The sequence below is a fragment of the Mus caroli genome, chromosome 6 (assembly GCF_900094665.2).
Source record: "Mus caroli chromosome 6, CAROLI_EIJ_v1.1, whole genome shotgun sequence".
Lineage (NCBI taxonomy): Eukaryota > Metazoa > Chordata > Mammalia > Rodentia > Muridae > Mus > Mus caroli.
The window spans coordinates 119711764-119721088 of NC_034575.1; the positions used below are offsets into that span (position 1 = coordinate 119711764).

Genomic DNA, 9325 nt, shown 5'->3' on the forward strand with positions numbered 1-9325 from the left:
ACAGTGGAGTACTACTCAGATATTATAAACAATAAATTTATGAAATTCTTAGGCAAATGGATGGATCTGGAGGATATCATCCTGAATGAGATAACCCAATCACAAAAGGACTCACATAGTATGCACTCAGTGATAAGTGGATATTAGCCCAGAAACTTAGAATACCTAAGATACTATTTGCAAAACACATGAAACCCAAAAAGAAGGAAGACCGAAATGTGGATACTTCATTCCTCTTTAGAATGAGGAACAAAATACCCATGGAAGGAGTTACAGAGACAAAGTTCAGAGCTGAGGCAGAAGGAAGAACCATCCAGAGACTGCCCCACCCAGGGATCCATCCCATAAACAACCACCAAACCCAGACAATATTGCATATGCCAGAAAGAGTTTGCTGACAGGACCCTGATATAGCTATCTCTTGTGAGGCTCTGCCTTTGCCTGTAAATACAGTGGTGGATGTTCATAGTCATCTATCGGATGGAACACAGGGTCCCTAATAAAGGGGTTAGAGAAAGGACCCAAGGAGTTAAAGGGGTCTGCAACCCTATAGGAGGAACAACAATATGAACTAACCAGTACCCCCAGAGCTTGTGTCTCTAGTTGAATATGTAGCAGAGGATGGCCTAGTGGGCCATCAATGTGATGAGAGGCCCTTGGTTTTGTGAAGATTATATGCCCTAGTACAGGGGAATGCCAGGGTCAGGAAGCAGGAGTGGGTGGGTTGGGGAACAGGGCTGGTGGAGGGTATAGGGGACTTTTGAGATAGCATTTTAAATATAAGGAAGAAAATATCTAATAAAAATATTTTAAAGAAAAAAGACAAAAGGCGGTAAATCAGAGAATACATAAAGGTTATCATTACATAAGATTTACAACTGACAATTTTGATGAATATCTGAAGAATGAAAACTGGTATTTAAGACAGAGCAAAGAAATCAACACAAAGCTTACAATGAGGTTTCCCTCCAGAGAAATTCAATGAAAGAAACATGCTTGAAGATGGGAAATGGGTAGCTTCAACTATTAAAATATTTCTTAAGGAAAGTGACATAAATGATTGCTTATATAATGTAAACTATCTTAAGAAGCTATGAGATTTTAAGGCATTATAACACCATGTAATTATAACTCAAAATCAAGTAATATATCTGTATTGTTTTTTGAGAGATTACTGGATAATAAATAGTCTCCATTAACCATACAATGATTGGCACAGTGTACCCATTTACAACACACTTGAATGTCTGAACATTTAATCAGCAACATATATTTGATGAACAGTTACTTAATCTTTCAATAAGCTCCAACCAGGATGTAAGATTATTGCCATCCACGTGGAACTGCCCCTGAAGCATTCTATGTTTTTCTCACTGTATTGCTTGGCTTGCAACGTAATGATACATGGCTTCAAGAGGGAGCCTGACTCAAAAAAACAGGGATTTCTTTATGCTCATGGTGTCAATCTACCTGGTAGCTTTTCAGAGTGGAGTGTCTTCCTATTTAAGGCGGTAAGAAAAAATGAGTGTATAGTTTCAGATACTTTAAACACAAATGATCTTTTGCCCATCAACTACTACATTTGGAACAAACTTATTTTACCTAGCTCAAAGCAGATTCCAATGGAAACTTTTATGCTGTTTGTAGTCAAATAGAAGCAACTCGGTCTAATATGATGTAAGTTTACATAAGTGAAAGATAAACAATAATTGAGACAGAAAGTAGACTCAGAATACCTTAAATGTATCTTAGTCTTATGATGGTACTGTGTCCAATGTTACAGTATGCAAACAGTCACTGGAGTTAAAAACTATGACCCACTTTGGTAATGTATCCATTTTTGAGTTTGTTTTGACTATGATTGAACAGTGATTCTTCTCAATATTGTAAGCTCCAACTCGAGATTGCCCTTGTCATGATCTTGCAATTATGTTCAAAGCAAATTTTGGGCTAGATAAAAGCAAATACATAAAAAAATAAAAACCCACATGGTCTAGGATGCAAAATTCTATGACTCTCCATGTTCTGTGAAATTCCTGGCCTTATACCTCTTCTAAATACGCACATCTACCATCATTCCATTCCTTCCTTGAAAATAGATTCCAATGGGTAGAAATTATATCTTTCACTATCTGAAGATAATTTGAAACTCCTAACTATAATAGAGAAAAGCACTTCCCATGGAGGGTATTTGCTCTGTCTGGAGACTTTGATGTGTTGGATATCCTCAAAGTAAAGATGTCTGTGTTTCCACTGTGACTCTTCCTAATTGTTCATCCATTTTGTGCCACATGAGCATAGAGAAGAACATAACCCTTCCAAGACTCTGAAATTTTTGTGTATATTTTATTGATATTGAGGCCCTTCAGAAAGGAGAAGCAGACCATGAAATTTCTGTTTTAAAATCATGATTACATGGAAATTTATTTGTATTGAATACAGTCATTCTGCATATGACTAACAGAGAGGAAGCACATATTTAAACATCAGTTACTTTTGTTTCCATACAAATGATTTTCTTGCATTCTTAAACTTATTCTTTCCCAGTCCTGTTACATTATGTTAAACAACGAAAAATAAAAAGTGAAAAAACTGTGATTGAAAGAAACCTCTAGTAGACACATCAAATTCACTTTTAGTTGGCAACTCTATAACCTGTGATGGCTTGATTAACTGTGTCTAGTTGGCTACAAGGTGAGCAGAGACACAGTTAAATTGGAGTTGCCATTGTTTGGTGAAATGCATTGACTTCACACCACTCATTTGTATATTCCAATATGGTTTATTTTATACAAATCACAATTAATTCTTTTGTCTAAGGAGAAATTCACTTAAAGAACTTCTTTCTCGATTGGCCACCTGACCTCAGTAGCATAGCATTTGGGAATAAAGATAAAGCCCAGTAAGCTAGCACTGGAGGCTAGAATTGAAACAATTTCCACAGCCACCATTGTTTTGCCTGTGGAGCTCAGGTAAGTGGGTATGAAACAGATCCACACACTGCAGACAACAAGCATGCTGAATGTGATTGTTTTTGCCTCATTGAAGCTGTCAGGAAGCCTTCTCACCAGAAAAGCAATAAGCAAGCTGAGACTGGCCAGAAACCCCAAGTACCCTAGAACCTAATAGAAGGCAAAGGTTGACCCCTCGTTACACAAGAGAATGATTTGACCAAACTCTGAGTGCATGTCAACATCAGGGAAAGGGGGATATGTTCCCAGCCAGACTGCACAGATGCACACTTGAATGATGGAACCACAGCAGACTATAGCATTTGAGAGTCGGGTTACCATCCCCATTTTTAAGATGCTTCCTGGCTTAATTGTTTTGAATGCCACAACCACAATGAAGGTCTTTGCCAAGATTGCAGAAAGGGCAATGGAAAATACAACCCCAAAAATCATTTGTCTCAAGACACAAGTGACTCTTCTAGGTTCACCAGTGAACATTAGTGAGCAAAAGAAACAGAGCATTAGAGAAATGAGGAGGAGATAACTGAGATTTCTGTTATTTGCTCTGACAATGGGTGTGTCTCTATAGTGAATAAATAATCCTAAAATCATAGCTGAAAAAGCACCAAAACTAGTGGCCATGGAGACCAAAATGGCTCCCAGAATATCTTCATGGGACAAAAATGCTGTAATTTTAGGAAGACACTGATTTCTCTGCTTATTTGGATATTGATCTTCAGGACACTTGATGTATTGATCCATATCTGAAAATGAGGCAGATTGTTTTTTTACATTCCACCCATCACTCTCCAGATGTACTTATGGGACATATATCTTGAGCAGAACGTTTGTTTGCTTCTAGTAGTAATGTCCCTGGATACATGAACTAAGCCATTATATTGAGAAACAATAGATGAATAGGTTAATATTTTTGAGAGAAAAATGCAAATATGATACACCATATCCATAATATATTCAGAAAGTGAGTGGACTTGAACATATGAGAAAATCAGAAATGTAGAAGTGATGGTGAAGAAAATCAGACACCATGAAAATTATATTTGATTACTTAGAAAAAAGTACATTTTGAAGCTTTTACTCTTTTTCCTTTTGTTATTAGTAATGGTTTTTATTATTGAGAATATCATACACGTATATCATGTTTTTTGATCAAGTCTACCAGCAATTTCTTCCCTCTGCAACTCCTTCTCTTTGTCCCTCCAAAAATCTTTTCTCACAACCATACTTACTTTTTTTTTAGCCTTATGAATTCAGTTAATGCTGACTGTATGCATATAAATATAGGGCCATCTACCAGAACATAGGGGGCCTATCAGGACCACATATCTGAAAAAAAACAAATAAAACAGAACCCTGTTTCTTTCTCTCCAGCACCCATAAACTGCTAATAGCTTCTAGCTAGAGGTGAGAGTTAGTGATCCTGTATGCCTTCTATGCTGGGATTTTGTCTGATTTGATATGGCTTGATTTAGTGCATGCCTCTGTGAGTTTTTCTGCTCCAGGACCCTATCATGTCTGACAAATTCTGCTTCCCTACAGACATCCTCTCTGTGAGTCTTAAGACCTTTCTGCCATCTCTACCACAATGATCCTTGGTGCTCTTATCCCTGGAGAGCTCTTGGATGTTTTCATGAAAGATGGCAGGAGTCATCTATAAGAAGCTAACAACTAGCATGTGACCTTCTGACATGGATTCGCATAGATTTGCCCTACTAGGTTACACTAAAGAAATTATATATGAAGAAAGATTTCTGATACTAATATGCTTGTCCTTTTATTATACACATAGATACAAACACTCAGAAACACACATACACAGACACACACACACATATATATCACCATGTATTAGCCCCTTTGGAAAGATTTCTGCAGATTAACAAAAATGTAGTCTCTTGTAGTGATTCTATATAGGCAAAGAGGTAATTTCTTAATTCTTAGTGATAATTCTGTAATAATCCATAAAATTATACTAGCATTATTAAATCCCATATAATAGGAGTACTAGTAAGTCCTCTTTGATATTAAACGTACAGTGAGAACTCTGCCAGCCTTCAAGTGTAACCGGTAAGTTGATTCAGAGAAACTAGGCATCTTCAATTTAGAACACATTCCAAAAGGTTCTAAAACAATTATCCAAAGGGAACTAATGATTTAGTATATGTGCCAGGACACAAAATAAAATATTGACTGGGTTTATCTACACCAAACTTCAATAACATAGTAACAAAACTTATGGATTTTAAATTTCTGTGAACCTGTAGTGCTAATGGCAGAGAATAGACATTGGGTTTTAATATAAAAGAAAGTCTGTTGAGAACTTCTTATTCAACTTATAATTTGAATTTATATTGTACTTTCAGTGAAGTTTTTTTTTAAAAAAACATGTTTGGAAAACCCATGTGAACTATTCCCCTAGAAAAGGTACAAAAAACTAGGGAATACCTTGTAGAACATTATTACATCAAAGCAGGAGAAAAGAGCAAGATAGGAAAATAGACAGCAGAGTAGAATAACTTAGAAAGTAAAAGGGAATTTAGAAATTAAAAGGGAACTTGGAAATTAAGAAAAACTTTTTGAACAGAGAATTTTTAGAGAAGAGAATATTTGGAGAAAAACAGAAATAAAGATTAAAATCATTCTTCCACATGTCCCTATTTCTTCCTGAGACATTCACTCATGTTTCCAGCCCTCATGTTTCCACAGAGATAAGAACAAAGGCTACTTTACTTCTATTTTTTTTAATTATTTTTAATTACATATTTTCTTCATTTACATTTCCAATGCTACCCCAAAAGTTCCCCAAATCTCCCCCCCCACCACTCCCATTTCTTGGCCCTGGTGTTCTCTTATACTGGGGCATATAAAGTTTGCAAGACCAATGGGCCTCTCTTTCCACTGATGGCCAACTAGGCCATCTTCTGATACACATACAACTAGAAACACGAGCTCTGGGGGGGGGGGGTACTGGTTAGTTCATATTATTGTTCCACCTATAGTGTTGCAGATCCCTTTAGCTCCTTGGGTACTTTCTCTAGCTCCTCCATTGGGGGCCCTGTGATCCATCCAATAGCTGACTGTGAGCATCCACTTCTNCTCCTCCATTGGGGGCCCTGTGATCCATCCAATAGCTGACTGTGAGCATCCACTTCTGTGTTTGCTAGGACCCAGCATAGCCTCACAAGAGACAGCTATATCAGGGTCCTTTCAGCAAAATCTTGCTAGTGTGTGCAATGGTGTGGATAAGAGCACTGACTGCTCTTACAGAGGTCCTGGGTTCAATTCCCAGCAATCACGTGGTGATTCACAACTATCGGTAATGGGATCCAATGCCCTCTTCTGGTGTGTCTGAGGACAGCTACAGTGTATTCACTTACATAAGGCTACTTTACTTAATACCTACCTGTTTTAGTATGAGGTACCAAAGGCCAGAGGCTGCAGTTTCTGTCCTCTAGAGGAACTGAGAAAGCAGGCCAGCTACAACTGCAATGTAACTTAGACTTAAGATAGGTAAATGTTTTATTATTGAAAAGCAACACTAAATATCTCACAAGATCAAGTCTGGCTTTCCCTCTCCCCATATACATCTGCTTTCCCTTGTCTGCTACCTCCAAGAATGAATTAGATTTTCAAAGGAGGACTCTGTCAGGAAGGCCTAGAAAATAAAACCTCCTAACATTTCCTGACATCTATGTTTAGGAACTGTGGTATTTTCTTTTGATTCTTTCATTTCAATTTTTACCAAAGGATGTATCTTTTTTTTTTTCAAAATAATGTGGAGGGCCATACATTTTATGTGAATATATTTTCTTAGGATAAAAAAAAAATGCTTGTTTTGATTTTTCTATCCAGGGTCTCTCTGAGATTGGTCCATACAGGATAGGCACAGACCTCAGAAGCAACAGAGTTTCTTGGACAGGGTCCCTTTGGGCCTTCATCTCAGAACTCTGTGCAATTTCCCTACCAGAGAAGAGCTTGCTTCCAGGGAGTGCTCTGACCCTGGGACTTAGATGAGACCTCCATTTTGTATTTGGGGTCCCTCTGAGGCTGTTCCCCACAGGATAGGTGATGGCTGCAGAAGCAACAGAGCTTCTTGGACAGGGTTTCTTCAGGCCTTCATCTTCAGCCAGGAGTCAAAGCTGACCCTCAGACCTCTGTGAACCTTCCTAGCCAGAGGAGAGCTTGACTCCAGGGAGTGCTCTGACCCATGGGACTCAGGAGAGAGCTAATCTCCCAGGAGTGCTGACAGAGACTAACAGACTCATAGGAGGAACAAGCTCCAGCCAGAGACACCTAAATCATCTAACACCAGAGATAACCAGATGGCGAAAGGCAAACATAAGAATCTTGAAACCAAGACTACTTGGCATCATCAGAACCCAGTACACCCACCACAGCAAGTCAAGGATAACCCAACAAACCAGAAAAGCAAGACTCAGATTTAAAATCATATCTCATGATGCTGGTAGAATATTTTAAGAAGGACATTAATAACTTCCTTAAAGAAATACAGGAGAACACAACTAAACAGGTACAATGCCTTAAAGAGAAAACACAAAAATCCTTTAAAGAATTACAGGAAAATACAACCAAACATGTGATAGAATTGAACAAAACCATCCAAGATCTAAAAATGGAAGTAGAAACGATGAAAATCCAAAGGGAGATAACTCTAGAGATAGAAATCCTAGGAAAGGAATCAGAGCCATAGATGTAAGCATTACCAACAGAATGAAAGAGATGGAGAAGAGAATCTCAGGTGCAAAAGATTTCATAGAAAACATGGACACAAAAATCAAAGAAAAGGCAAAATGCAAAAAGATCCTAACTCAAAACATCCAGGAAACCCAGGACACAGTGAGAGGACCAAATCTAAGGATAATAGGTATAGATGAGAATGAAGATTTTCAACTTAAAGGGCCAGTAAATATCTTCAACAAAATTATAGAAGAAACTTCCCTAACCTAAAGAAAGAGATGCCCATGAATATATAAAAAAAAAACCTATAGACTCCAAATAGACTAGAACAGAAAAGAAATTCCTCCCTACACATAATAATCAGAACAACAAATGCACTAAATAAAGATAGAATATTAAAAGCAGGAAAGGAAAAAGGTCAAGTAACATATAAAGACAGACCTACTATAATTACACCAGCCTTCTCACCAGAGACTATGAAAGCCAGAAGATCCTGGCAGATTTTATACAGACCCTAAGAGAACACAAATGGCAGCCCAGGCTACTATACCCAGCAAAACTTTCAATTACCTTAGATGGAGAAACCAAAGTATTCCATGACAACTTCAAATTCACACAATATCTTTCCACGAACCCAGCCCTTCAAAGAATAATTAAGGGAAAATGCCAACACAAGGAGGAAAACAATACCCTAGAAAAAAAGCAAGAAAGTAATCCTTCAACAAACTTGAAGAAGATAGCAACAAGAACAGAATCCCAACTCTAACAACAAACATGACAGGAAGCAACATTTACTTTTCCTTAATATTTCTTAATATCAATGGACTCAGTTCGCCAATAAGAAAACATAGACTAATGGACTAGCTACATAAACAGGACCCAAAATTTTGTTGTATACAGGAAACTCACCTCAGGGACAAAAGCAGACACTACCTCAGAGTAAAAGGCTGGAAAATAAGCTTCCAAGCAAATGATTTGAAGAAACAAGCTGGAGTAGCCATTCTAATATCAAATAAAACCAACTTCCAACCAGAAGTTATCAAAAAGAAAGAAAGAAAAAAAAACATGGAGGGGCACATCATACTAATCAAGGTAAAATCCACGAAGATGAACTATCAATTCTGAATATCTATGCTCCAAATGCAAGGGCAGCCACATTCATTAAAGAAACTTTAGTAAAGCTCAAAGCACATATTGCAAAACACACAATAATAGTCAGAGATTTAACACCACACTCTCATTAATGGACAGATCCTGGAAACAGAAACTAAACAGGGACACAGTGAAACTAACAGAAATTATGAACCAAATGGATTTGACAGATATTTATAGGACATTTTATCCTAAAACAAAAGGATATACATTCTTCTTAGCACTTCATGGTACCTTCTCCAAAATTGACCATATAGTTGATCACAAAACAGGCCTCAACAGATGCAAAAATACTGAAACAATCCCATGGATCTTATCAGATCACCACAGACTAAGGCTGATATTCAATAACAGCATAAATAATAGAAAGGCTATATACACATGGAAGCTGAACAATTCTCTAATCAATGATAACTTGGTCAGGAAAGAAAGAAAGAAAGAAAGAAAGAAAGAAAGAAAGAAAGAAAGAAAGAAAGAAAGAAAGAAAGAAAGAAAGAAAGAAA

At 37.3% G+C, this 9325-nt stretch overlaps 1 pseudogene; it reads right to left on the reverse strand.

Moving 5' to 3' along the window:
• Positions 1-2827: 2827 nt before the first annotated feature.
• The window catches only part of LOC110295785, a 14816-nt pseudogene continuing 8318 nt past the window's right edge, over positions 2828-9325 (reverse strand).